Here is a 14,583-nt window from a genome sequence, read left to right as displayed (position 1 = left end):
TATTTTAATTATAAAATTTTGATCGATATTAATACGTTATTCCTTACATTAGAATTGATATACTGCTAATAATATAAGTTAGGTATAAAAAAGTAGCCTTACGTCCTTCGAGGTTCAGGCTCGTGTCATACCAAATTACATCAAATTCTGTTCAGTGGTTTCGCTGTTAAAGCGTAACGGAAATTTAGTCAGAGAAAGAGACAGTATTTTCGCATTTATAATACTAGTTTATAGATAATCTTTCATTAAAAATAGGTTATCTGACGCGTTTTTATTCTTCAACTCATATTCCATCCTTATATGCGCGTTCAAACAAACAAACCCTTCTGCTATATAATATAGATCTCGTGTAGTTCCGCCAGACTAGAGCGACCCTATATCAACCCGGGGGTCGTAAGAGCCGACTGAGTGATTTTCAAAGCGCATCCATCGATGGCCATCGATTATTTAAGCGGCCGCATGTCTACAGTGGTGGGACACATAGTGTGGTACTATACCAACCCACCGTCTGAAGCATTCCCAGTAAAGTATGGTAAATCTTAACTCTAAACTTAGACTTAAAATAATAAAATATAAGAAAAATAAAACAATGTGATTAAATAACTAGAATAGAAAAATAATAAACAGAAAAAAAGGTACATAATAAGCACATCCCTAACGTCCACCGCAACGGTCATTCCCGCCAAAATGCGTTCCATTTCCAAATTATTTCAAATATGGCCGCCGTAACGAGCCGAATGGGCAAACAACAATTGACCCCAATTCGCGGCTAATGGTTCGCTCCGAGACTACATTACAGGGTTGCCACTTGGAGAGCGCGCCATTAGCTAATGCTGCGGCTGTGCTTACATTTTTAATTTATTTATTAGATTTAACCTAATGCGGTTACTTAATGTTATCTATAAATTTATATGTTACTAATTACTGACCAAGTGTGAGGCGTGTGTTTTGTGTCATTATAATAATAAAAGTGATAATGAAAGAGCCGAGATGGCCCAGTGGTAGGAGCGCGTCAATCTTAACCGATGATCGTGGGTTCAAACCCGGGCAATCACCACTGAAATTTCATGAGCTTAATTTGTGAATATAATTCATCTCGTGCTTCATGGTGAAGGAAAACATCGTGAGGAAACCTGCATGAGTCTAATTTCACTGAAATTCTGCCACATATGTATTCCACCAGCCCGCATTGGAGCCGCGTGGTGGAATAAGCTCCAAAAGACCTTCTCTTCAAGAAAGGGTGAGGAGACATTTACAGGCTGTTACTGATACTGACAATAATAAAAGTAATATTACAAACATTATGTAATTGTGATGATATATATGTATGTGTCTAATTCGTTTTATATCTTTATGATTTCAATTGAGAAGACCAGCCAGCTGTGCAGGACATACATTATAGTGCACTAGTTTGTGGGTAAATACAAATGCACTCTCTATACCCTCACATTAATCACACAATCCAATGGGATGAGGAATGTGGCTCGAATTGAAAGAGTTCAGGCGCAGGATTAACAGATTTATTTTCATCCAAGCTTTAGGTTGCTACGGAGAATTTCTAGACTGAAATAGAATGAAAAGATCCTATAGATGGCCATCTCATGACTTGATCTACGAGCTGGTTATAATACTGTTAATACCTTCAATGTGTATATATGTATATAGCTATACAACGAGGTCTATACATCATTAGCTAAGTACCAGAATTTTGTGATATTTGTTGAGGCTTATTGTCACTGCTCCCACGCTTCAAGTTCGGAGCGTAACGTTCCTCATAAAAGAAATTTTTAATACTTAAAAACTGTTCCAAATCGGACTGATTGTTCCTGAGGTGGAAATAATATAAACATTGGCAATACGAGTGGTGTTCTGTTTTTAAAGTATTTAGGAATGCTTTATATTAACTTATACTTCTCTGTATAATATAAATTATTAATTGATTGCTTATATTATAAAAATATACTTTATTCAATTAGGGTGTTACAAATAAATGGGCATATGTGGTCACCGCTGCCCATAGACATGTGCGATGTAAGAAATATAACCCATTCCTTACATTGCCAATTCGCCACGGACCTTGGGAACTAAGATTATATGTCTTCCTTGTGCCTGCATATACACTGGCTCACTCACCCCTCAAAACGGAACATAACGATACTAAATATTAATGTTTGACAGTAGATTATCAGAGGAGTGTGTGGTACCTACCCAGACGAGCTTTCACAAAGCCCTGCCAACGAGTAAACTACAACCTTCTCCAAGGGTTGTTTTCTTAATCCTACCCTTTCACCCACGTAGTTTCCGTTTGAATACGGGGATAAAATATAGCCTATGCTACTCGCTGATAATGTAGCTTTCTATTGAAGAAAGAATTTTTAAAATCGGTTTAGTGGTTTAGGCGTGAAAGCGTAACAAACAAACAATGAGAATACCTGACATTCGCATTTATAATATTTTTTTTTATATAGAATAGGAAGGTGGACGAGCATATGGGCCACCTGATGGTAAGTGGTCACCAAACGCCCTTAGACATTGGCATTGTAAGAAATGTCAACCATCGCTTATAGCCAATGCGCCACCAACCTTGGGAACTAAATTTTTTGTCCCTTGTGTCTGTAATTACACTGGCTCACTCACCCTTCAAACCGGAACACAACAATATCAAGTATTGCTGTTTTGCGGTAGAATATCTGATGAGTGGGTGGTACCTACCCAGACGAGCTTGCACAAAGCCCCTACCACCAGTAAAATTCGTTAGTTTAACAAGATACCTGTGGAATTATCGTTGGAGTTTTACAAAGCAACCATTTAGTGGCTAATATCGCAGTTGTAATTGAAATGTCGACAATGTTTTTTTTTTTTCTTTTTTCTAGTCCTCTTTAAAAGTTAGTTTCGGGCCGAAAGCTGAAATTGTATCTGGATCAAGACCACTTGAAAGTTTTGCTTTGATTTTTTTTTTGCTTTTGTTGTTGTTGTTGTTATGAATTTTAAGGCTTGAAGTATTTTAATAGTGGACTGGTATTTGTTACTGCTAAGTAGCTTTTTTTTTTTTTTAAATGGAGGTCGAAATTTGACTATGATTATTGAAAGTTTGAGATAAATATATATATATGAATTTGGATCATTTTTCTCGATAATAATACAGCTCGTCAATAGATACCGAATAAGAATTAAAAAAAAGAAACTCGATTGAAAAAAGCAGAAGAGAAAATGGCACTGAACTGTTTGGTTTTTGCTTATTTATATCTAAAAGTTTAAAATATATCGCTAAGATTAACGTTTAATTAGATTTTTTTTAGAATTTTGTATATTCATTTACTTGGTTTTGCGTTAATTTTAATACCGAAACAGCCTGTGAATGTCTGCTGGGCTAAAGGCCTCCTCTCCTCATTTTAAGGAGAAGATTTGGAGCTTATTCCACCACGCTGCTACAATGCGGGTTGGTGGAATACATATGTGGCAGAATTTCAGTGAAATTAGACACATGCAGGTTTCCTCACGATGTTTTCCTTCACCGTAAAGCACGAGATGAATAATAATCACAAATTAATTAAGTGAAAATTCAGTGGTGCTTGCCCGGGTTTGAACCCACGATCATCGGTTAAGATTCACGCGTCCTCTGGCCCATCTCGACTTTAATTTTAATACTATTTTATTATTTATTAATTTCTATTAACTCGTAGCTACATATTTTTCATTTACTTTACAATTTAAATATATTATTCAACGATTGTATCAATTTATATAGGTTTTGACTTACAAATTTATATCATTAACCTTGTAGACGTTTTCGTTAATTACAATACAGTTTATTAAAAGTTTTAAATGATAATATTGCGCGGTAAATCACTATTATAAATGTTACCATATATACACCCATTTGTAATAATAGTTGATATTTTTGTTATCATACAAAATTCTGTATATCGATAAGTCTAAGCCCGAAACTCGCATAAATTGTCCGAAAATAAAAAAACATAAAATGTCAAACAGACGCACTGTCGGTAAAAAATTTAATATTTCAAATATCGAACGGGAAGTGACGCCGATAAATGCGATAGGAAGCGCTGACCCCGGCGCGATAACAGCGGCATTCGAAATTCAAATTGCGACACCCGCCATCTTTGTAAACATGGCGCGCTTTATTTTTTATCTGTGTACATTGTTATAGAATTATTATAACTCTGCCTTATTCCGTGAAACGTTCTATATTTGAATAGATATTTTAAAGAGATAAATTAAATTGTATTATAATGTAATATAAAACGGACCACGCGTTATGTATCGTGATAGATTAATATTGAGAAAGAAAGCAATCTTTAGAAATTGTTTATTCTTAGTGTAGTTTGCAAAAAATATAAGAAAGAATGTATTGTATTTTTTTTTTAATTTAAAATGTATACTTTAATGACTTAATACATTAAATAGTGTTTTTAATACATCAGAACTCGGAGTTGTCAAGTTTAATTTAAGCTCATATTTATCGAATTGGTCAAATGATTAACGCATTATCAGCATCGAAATAATCCCAATGTTTGTATTGTGGCGTGATAAAGCAATGATCTCTTGTGGCACTGTTAAACAATTAACCACATTCGAAATACACAAGCGTGTGATTCCTTTATACCGGATGAACGTATAAAGTTGGCAAACGACGATCAATCATGATTTTTGTTATAATATTTTGGATTAATACGTTTAAATCAAGCGTATTCTATCTCTCTAGGCCATTTATATCGTGGTGGCTTTAAATTTCGACAGTAATAATAGCCCTTTAAACCTTTAAATCTGATAGACTTTCCTGTGCTATCTTTGTTATATTCAAATGTTAGAAATTGTGCTCACTGACGTAAGGACGGACCCGTATGATATAACCGACAATCATTCGATCGCAATCATTCATTTACATTCAATTACAGCATTGCTGTGATCGGTGAAGCATCAGATCCTAAGCAACGAAATGAGAATGCATGTATGACTTTAATAGCGCAGTAAGTTCGAAAATCAATGATAATTGGATGCGGCCGGAGTGCCATTTTCAAGGATTGGTAATGAACGTAGATACATTCATTACCAATCTTCTCTACTTCAATAGTAGTCTTGAACGGTTCTTTATATTATCATTGAAAAAAAATCTACATTCCCATATTTTTATACAATAGAATAAAGTCTATATTATCGATGATTTAATTTATATAAAAATTTAAATTTCGAAGGCGAATGAAATCAGATTTTGAATTTTATTTGAAAATAGATCGATTTTTCAAACGTTGTGAAATCGGGTAATGTGTCACAGTAACATATTGACGTATGAATTCCAAAATTGAATGTTAACAAGAGTCGATTTATCATTATCACAAATGTAGGCCATTCTCGAAGAGGATGCATAAAAAATGTTATCGCACTCGTGAAAACGCGAATATAGTTCTAATTGTAAAGCAATGAAGCTCGTATTACTATATGCTTGTAAATAATCTCTGTCAGTGAAATATACAACGATTCTTGTACTTGTTCACCGTGAGATGTGAGATAGAAACAGCTGTCTCGTTCTTGTGTTAGTCGCGATTTTTTTTTATTTACCGTATTTAATTCGTACAGTATTTAATATATAATTTACTATTTTTCCTAATATATAACATTATATATAGTATATAAGTATATGTATTGAAATTTATAGAAAAGAGTAACTTATGAATGGCTCGAACATAGTTTTGCTTGAGTACGTAGATTTGATATGAGAGTTAATGAAATGTCTTTCAAAAATGCTCCTAAAAGCTTTAACGATAAGGTATATTTTATATTCGTAAGAGGCGTTTAATATTAATAATCTTTCTTCTCCTTTTGTCTCGTTCGTTTCATTTTGTGTTCTAAGTATGCATATCTCGGCGTCCATGTTACGTCTGTGAAAGACTCAACAAAACAGTTCCTTTATCGGTGACGAAATCGAATTCGGAATTTGAAATTTAAATCTGGAACTATTCAACGGCTGTATTACGCGCGCATAAATGATATTTCTAAGGCTGTCTTACCCATGGTAGGTATTCTTTTATTTATATCGAAGAAAATTTTTTATTTTCCATTTTATATAAATGGGTAGGGCTTTATGGAAGCCCATCTTGGTGGATACCAACCACTCATGAGATATTCTACCCCCAAACAGTATTAGTATTGTTACTTTTCGGTTTGTATTGTGAGTGAGTCGGTGTAACTACAGACACAAGGGACATAACAGCTAAGGTTTTGTGCTTGGTAAGATGGTTAATAATTCTTACAGCGCCAATGTCCTTCGGTCATTTGCCTACCGATTTCAATTAATATGTATGTGTATTTTTATAGACGAGCGGACCATCGTTTTACGTAAGTTTTTTTTGACAACTGTAAAGCGTCCCCGTGTGTAGTCGGCCTTATCTCGTCGAAACGTATTCGTATCGCATTAAATGAATAAAAAATTAAGGGGACACGTTTGTCCCAGTTTTACGTTGATTTTATGAATCGTAATGGAATCTGAAAGGAGCGGCCATTTTGTATTTTTTGTTTTTTTTTTATTAATACTCTATGTCCTTTCGAAATTTGATTTTTTTTATATTTGGAATGTATGAATATTTTTTGTGTGATTGTTGAGCAACTTTCAATTGTTTTTTTTTTTAATTAATTCTACACTAGTTTTTTATTGTCTATTGATGTAGTTCTACCGTCAAATATTATAGTTACTAGTAACTATAATTTTTATATTATATTTATAAATCTATAATTTAAAACAAGACTTTATAAATGTACGTGAATATTTAAATATCACACTGGTGGGCAAAGAGCTCTCTTAGGGCAAAGGGTAGGAGCTTATTCCTTGACTTTATTTTTTAAGTTCGGCAATAGGCTCGGCTTCAACTAATAAACAAGAAAAAAGATAATCAGTTGACATTAAACGTTTTTTTTTTGTTTAAATTAAAAACCATAACAGTAACTCGAGATCATGTAACGATGCTACAGATACATCATAATCTGTTAAGCCATTTAAAGACTCACGTACACACACGAATCCTGAAAACAGTAGTAAGAACAGTAAAATATTTTTTCCTTATTATTATTATATATTAATATAGTATTCGCTCGCGTGTTAGGGGAGAGGGGTGGATATTAGGTAAAAAAGTAACCTATGCCCGACCTTGAGGTTGAAGCTTGCTTAATACGGAATTTTATCAAAATCGGTTCACTGGTTTAGGCGTGAAAGCGTAACAGACAGCGAGTTTTTCGCATTTATAATATTAGTATATAGATGTTGCTTAAAAGATTTTCCTCATAATGATCTATCAGTATTATTTTATCTCTTTTCATTATTAACAAATGTATATATCTGTGTATATACCGTTACGGAGCATCATCAATACCTACTTAGTGGCTGTATGTATGTATGTATGTATATATACGTACATAAGTAGAGACGTCTTTTCGACGGCAAGCTTTTCAATCAGAACTAGAGTAGCGGGTGCCCTATACAATAACCCCAAAACAACCCCCATCGTTCGCCCGACTATATCTCGCGAACTTTTTAATTTCACATCTACCGCCGTCAGACTTCAATTTGCCTCTTGCTCGTCGTGCACCGTTTGTATCGTACGATATACACTGGCTCGTGACGTAATTCAGTCGGGCTAGTTACTTGGGCTAGTGTTAAAAATTTGTTTGTATATTTGATTCTTGATTTCTTTAATGTAATTCGTTTTATGTATTTTCATATGTGGCTAATTACTTTAAATATAAATCTTATATGACTAAATCTTTATAAATATAGGATTACTAGTTTGATTGAATTCATTTGTAGATTGTCGTTTCAAATGTTGGTTGTGTTACATAACGCTTTGCACAACAATCAGAAATGAACTGATTATTAGTAATAATGTTCAATTGATTCACATGAAACGATAATAGGAAAGAGAGAAAGATATTTAACTATACATCGTACAAAATAAAGAACGAAAACCAACAAAACCCGCTTAATTAAATCTCATTGATCTGTACGGTACAATATAATGTATATTGTGTAAATTTTCACACGTAATCCGTAAGTGTCGAACTCGCAAACGATCCGGATATATCCGGTTCAATGACACAAAAGAATTATTCCCGTCAGACGGCATAGCAACTGGCTCGAGTAACCCTACCCGTTCGAACAGGCAACAGTCATTAGCTAAAAACATGGCGTCGCATAGGGGAGTACGCATGCGTCAGTCACACAGGCGGGAACGAGCGCGATTGGTTGCTTCCTGCCGCAAATTGAACTCCGCGGACGTCCGTCGCACACGCGTTCCAATTTTAAAAATATATTATAAATTCGATTCGTATCGTCAATATTTATTTTGTTGTTCGCGAGTGAGTGTCCTGTGAGTTGCGATGGTAGGGGATCACGAAACATCACCCGTTATACGGTACATATTAACTTTATATAATATTAATAATCATACAAGTTGATAATATATATATATATATGTAACTTTACATAACGACAATGTTGACATTTTGAGGTTATTTTATATAAATTGGTTAATATTTCAGAGATTTTCAATAGTTTTTTTTTATATTTATTAATTTTATTATGGCGCATTTCTGCTAGTATTTTAGTCTTAATGTTTGAAGCTTGTTCCATCACGTTGCTTAATCGCGGGTCGGCGGATACACCACGTGTGTATTTTATCCGTCACGTGGAAGTTGCATCGCGTTGTTTTCCTTAACCGCCGAGCGCGATATGAATTATAAACTGAAATTGTAAACTAAGTATGCCTATTCGGATTTGAACCTCGATAGAGATCGACGTGTTCTTTCCACTGGTCCATCTCGGCTCTTATTACGTTTTACACTTTATTGATAATGTTGTCTGTAGGTTTGTCTGTAAAATTGCTTGATCGTTTTGAATGGGATTGCATAACTATAGTTTACGGAGTTATATTTAAAACCGATATGTATGGTGTATGATCGTTGTGATGTGAAAAGTATCTATTGATACCCTGAATTTGTGACCTAGAAGCTTATGCTAATATTTCATTTCGTAACGGTATTCGCAACTGGAATTTATTTACTGATGGTAGAGCTTTGTGCAAGCTCGTCTGGGTAAGTACCACCCACTCATCAGATATTGTACCGCAAAACAGCAGTACATGGTATCGTTGTGTTCCGGTTTGAAGGGTGAGTAAGCCAGTGTAATTACAGGCACAAGGGACATAACATCTTAGGTCCCAAGGTTGGTGGCGCATTTGTGATGTAAGCGATGGTTAACATTTTTTACCATGTCATGTCTATGGACGTTGATGACCACTTACCATCAGGTAGCCCATATGCTCGTCCGCCTACATATACTATAAAAAAAAAACTTTATTGAACATATTTTAGAAACGTTACGTACGTAAAGTATGTATGTATTTATGTAAAGTATGTATATAATCTCATCCTCCAGTTGTGTTAGTAGACTAGGAAAACGGTTAAATCGTAACGATTACGTTTCGATTTGATTTAATTAATTAGTCGAAGATCTCATCTCTCGAGATAATTATTTTCAATTTATAAAGTCAATAGTCACTTAGGTAATTACTAATTTTATTATTACTGCTATTGGTATTGTCGGTTCTTATAAACAAGATTTGTTTGCTAGAGTTGTCAACGAGGCGTACGTTATAAGCGTTTTAATGAAACGACTCAAAAACGATCGGTCAGTGATATGATAACGAATCGTTAAATATAGGAACCGGATTATATTAAGCCGTAACCGTAACAGCCTGTGAATGTCCCAATGCTGGGCTAAAGGTCTCCTGTCTTTTTGAGAAGAAGCTTTGGAGGAGCTTATTCCACCACGCTCTTCCAATGCGCGTTGCTGAAATACACATGTGGCAGAATTTCAGTGAATTTAGACATATGCATTATATTAAGCATGGCTATCCTACTTCTCGAATGAAATATAATAACCCTGTTATATATGTGATAATTATCCTTATTAATATACAGATATGTATGTATGTATATATAAAGTTATTAACGGCTGAATATCCGTAGTGCTATTCTGTAAGAACAAACGCAACTCAACGCAAACGACTGTGGAATATCAGAATGTGATATGCGACATTGACTTTAATAATTATAACGTTTACAAGATACACGTATCAAAATTGCGTATTAACGCCAGTCGATTTACGACATTTCACGCGTGATAAACGATATGAGTTCTTACGGAATGGCTTTTCCGAATACAAGGGGAGCTGTGAATTGTCTCTGAATGGATAATTATATATTTTAATAGCAATCACGTCAAAGTATAGCTCGCACCGGTGCGACCGGTGCCGGTCCGGACGGGAGTAGTTAGGCGAGAGTCCGGGGAATACCCGTGAGCAGGATACGAGATATTATATATACAACAGACGAAACCCTTCATTTATTATTTTACTATAGATTAAAATTCATGTTACCGTAAATGCAACAAAGGCCACACTCCACGGTGAAACTACATAAGCGCCTCTCTACACCCCCCCCCCCCTCGCAACCGAAGCGAACTCTGACCCCAATACCGATGAACACAAGGACCACTCGCTACCGTGTTTCGGAGCCCATCTCTGAAATTAGAGTTTTTAATTAAGGACCGCCATCCACGATACGATCTCGCTTTGTCGCCGGCATTATTTACATTTCTTTTTGCAAGGTAAAGACCCCGTAATTATACGGAGATTTTTAGCGTGGCTCGTTCTGAGCGAATACAAAAATTAATTTCTCTCTTGTCATATTCAAAACTCTTTACGGCTCGTCTGCATTTGTCGTTTAAGTTTTTTTTTTTTTTTTTTTTTTTTCGTTGAATATTTTCAGAGCTATCGCTGTGAGCCTCGGTGACAATGGGTGGTTTTTTGTCAGACTTGAGATGAATAGTTGCTATCTCCTGTTGATGTTTTCTCGGTATTGTGGCTACGCTTGATGCGATTGCGGGCTGACGTAATCTGTCTCAAATGGCAGAATTTTTCGTCATAAACGTTTAATATAGTATTTAAGTTCAGTACAGTATTAAACAGCTATATTAGTATTGTTGTGCTCCGTTGTCATGGTAACTATAGACTTACGGGATTTAACGTCTCAGTTTCCAAGATTGGTGACACGGGCGATGTAAGGGATGGCCAATTTCTATCCACTTGTATACAATGCCATAGTCTCTGTAATACAGGTTTTTGAGCCTAGCTCAGAAATCAGGGACTTCATTATAATTTGTAACTTTTCACGTGAATAAAGATTATTTATTATTATTATTATTATATATACCAATCTTTATATGTAAACGCTGAAATCAATTTCGTTTTGATGATACACTATCAGAGCGGTATAATTGATGATTAATTTGAAATGTTGAACACACCGGAACCCAATTCACGTTGCTAAATAAAAAAAGTTTTGACAAAAATTTAAAAATGGAACCATTGATATTCGAAACATAAGTAAATAGTTCTAAATTTAAAAAATTTCAAAGCGCAACGAAATATGTGATTTCGTTTCGAGTCTGCACACGTATTAAGCATTATATTTGTCCGATACGAATATAGAGTTTGTTTTGAATTTACATTTCTTTGTCCGCAGATGTTCGTCGTGTTGAGGTCGATGCTGTGTCACGTTCGCGTTGCAATCGAGTCGACTTCGAGATGTCGAGACTGATAGTAGAGGACGGTATGTATTTTTTTTTTTAATTATTAATAATTTTGTTATTTCGACCAAATACATACTATCTATATTTGTAAAACATTAATCATATTGAGATTAATTAATCTGACCTATTATAGCATATTATACATGCACAATTTTTTTTTATCAAAATCGGGCCAGCCTTTTAGTAGAAACTCAGTGACATACACATACAAAAGTTTTATAGTAATTAATAAAATATTATAAATTTTAAAGTAACTAAGTTTACGCATTCGCGGCTAAACCACATATGTGGTTTTGATAAAAATTAGTTTGAAGCAAGCTTGGATTCCAAGCACATATGCTATGTTTGAAACCCATCGAGGGAATAAAGTCGTGTGTGAAGGTTTGTGTGGAAGTTCTACGGTTTTGAAATTGAAATGTACATATTAGTCCTCCAGACCGATTTCGGCCACGGCGGCCAATCTCAAGAGAGATTAGCCAACTACGCAGGAGATATTATAGTGCGCAAGTGTGTGCGTAAGCACAGGTGCACTCTCTATTCCCTAACTCTCATAATCTGACGGGTGGACACGACCGGAAAGAGTTCAAGTGCGGGCTGCTACTGAGAATCATCAACAGGAAAACGAAATAACTTTCTATAGGTCCGACCTTGGGTTCGAAACCAAGACCTCAGGATCTGCGGCCTTATATCTAATCACTAGACCAACGATCACGCATAGGCTACTTAACACTCGACCGCTCCCCTTCCTCACACGCGGGCATAGCCACGGTCGGAAGCGTATATACGTACTTAAATAGATTGTCAAGTTAATCTTCTATATAATATGTATAAAGGAATAAGTCACTGCAGTCAGTGCACACATCAACCAGTCCAAACGATTGTGACTAGTACTATGAAGATTTCCATACCTTTCTTTTACACAATAGGTTAACACTCGGGGCGGATTTTTGAACATTTAAACCTTAAGTTAGTGATGGGGATGAAAGCTTGTATGAAAATCCTATTGAAGAAAGAGCTATATAAATTGGTATTGGACGAGGTAATCCTCTTGTAGTACTCGCTTCGGCAGTACATATACTAAAATTGGAACGATACAGAGAAGTTTAGCGTGGCCCCTGCGCAAGGATGACACGCAAAATCGTGAAGCGTTCCACCATTTTTTTTTTTTCACGGTAGTATGCGAAAGCGATCCCGTGGCGCTCCTCGTTAAGACGGCGCACTCGGCGTCTTGGACATCCCCACATACCCCACAACATGTGAGCCCATGTAAGCCCCACATACCCCCCCACTTTTCCTGTGGGGGAAACGCTTAACGCGTTTTTCCAGCGTACAAAAAAGAAAAAGGTAACCCTCTTGTAGATTACATACACGTATATACGGAAATTAGGTGTTATATAGTAGTGCAATAAAGGTCGTTGACCCGGGTGCCAATTTAGTTGTTTTATTGAGCGACGAAACCGACTCCTCGTAACCTCTTTTTATTGTTTTCATTCCGGACGAGAGGTCCGCTGGATGTGTCCTGACCTTTTTATATAATATCGATTGTATAATTTAGTTTTATTATTATTTTTATTTTGGGTGGTTCCGTTGTAGTAATGTAATATTTATTCATTTCGATCTCCAACAGTTGTACATGCCTTACATTTATTTAAAACTAACTATGTACCATTACAAGGGAACACACCATTCCCAAACACAATTACGAAATGATATACAAATAACAAATTTGTATACAAATTGAAATTAAAAGCAGAAATAAGAAAAATTTTAATTAAAAAAAATTAACTAATTAAAATTTAAAACAAATTAACTTTAAACTAAAAGATATATAATATAATAATAATATCCCGGGACATTTTTCACACGCGGCCATCTGATGTCAAATTAAGCTTGTACAGAGCTTGTACTATGAAAACCAGACAACTGATATACTACATATACTACTTTTATTTTGTAAGGACAGGACATCTCAGGACAAACAGACATGTTCATGCACACAAATATCTGTCCTGGGTGAGAATCGAACTCACAACCTTCGGCGTGAAAGGCAAGCATCCACCAACCACGGTAACCGGCTCGTCAATAGATACATGACACTATTTCAAAAACAATGTAATGTTTCTGTGTTTTTACATGATTGTTATATACTCGCGATATTCGTGAATATTGGACCATTATGTTAAGGATTCGTTCGTCATTAATACCGCATGTCATAATGTCAATGCATGTGAGATTGTAAGCTGATGGAAAGTTGTGATCAAAGCATTCAATTTACAATATCCTAGATGTTTTTTTTGGTCTAGTGGCTAGATATGAGGCCGTATTCCCGACGTCCCGGGTTCGAAACACGTGTCGGCTCGATTGAATCGTAATTTTAATAGGATTTACTAAATGTAGGGCTACCACCGCCCGGTTCAATGTAGAGGTCACGAAATAAACACAGCAGTGAGTCTATGCTAATAAAAAAATATTAAATAACGTCAGTAAACACGTACATTGATGATCTTGTTCTTTATATATATATACATACATACATATATGTACATAGTGCTATAAGTCGTATAATGAAAGAAGCATAATTAAATTAACACTATATATGTTTTTATATATACTGTTAGATATATTTATTTCTTTTACTATTAATAGGCCAGCGTTTGACCGTTGACTTGCCTGATGTTAAGCATCGACGCGGTCTAAGATGTAGCACGCTTGTCTATAAGAAACCTGTTTACTCTGGATTTGAAGATTGTACCTATCGGGAAATACAGACTCAGGCAAAGCATTCCAAAGTTTCGCAGTACGAATGATGAATGTAGACTTAAAACGCTTCGTACGATTATATTTTTATACAAGCCGCATCTATTACACTAAGGTCTCTGGTAACCGCACCCCCAGATCACAAACCGAGGGTGTGATGACCT

General features: G+C 35.4%; 1 long non-coding RNA gene and 1 other non-coding gene across 4 annotated transcripts in view; both read left to right on the top strand.

Moving 5' to 3' along the window:
* LOC126779308 (uncharacterized) overlaps positions 1-14,583 on the top strand; it is a 51,356-nt gene that overhangs the window by 18,408 nt on the left and 18,365 nt on the right. For all 3 annotated transcript variants that reach the window (XR_007670284.1, XR_007670283.1, XR_007670282.1), the window contains exon 2: positions 11,596-11,682. This is a non-coding gene — a long non-coding RNA (uncharacterized LOC126779308). The remainder of the gene's footprint in view (positions 1-11,595; positions 11,683-14,583) is intronic.
* Positions 12,716-12,822, top strand: LOC126779323 (U6 spliceosomal RNA). Its single transcript, XR_007670299.1, has one exon. It is a non-coding gene; the product is annotated as a U6 spliceosomal RNA (small nuclear RNA).

The sequence above is a fragment of the Nymphalis io genome, chromosome 28, assembly GCF_905147045.1.
Source record: "Nymphalis io chromosome 28, ilAglIoxx1.1, whole genome shotgun sequence".
NCBI lineage: Eukaryota > Metazoa > Arthropoda > Insecta > Lepidoptera > Nymphalidae > Nymphalis > Nymphalis io.
This window is presented reverse-complemented; position numbering and strand designations above follow the sequence as displayed.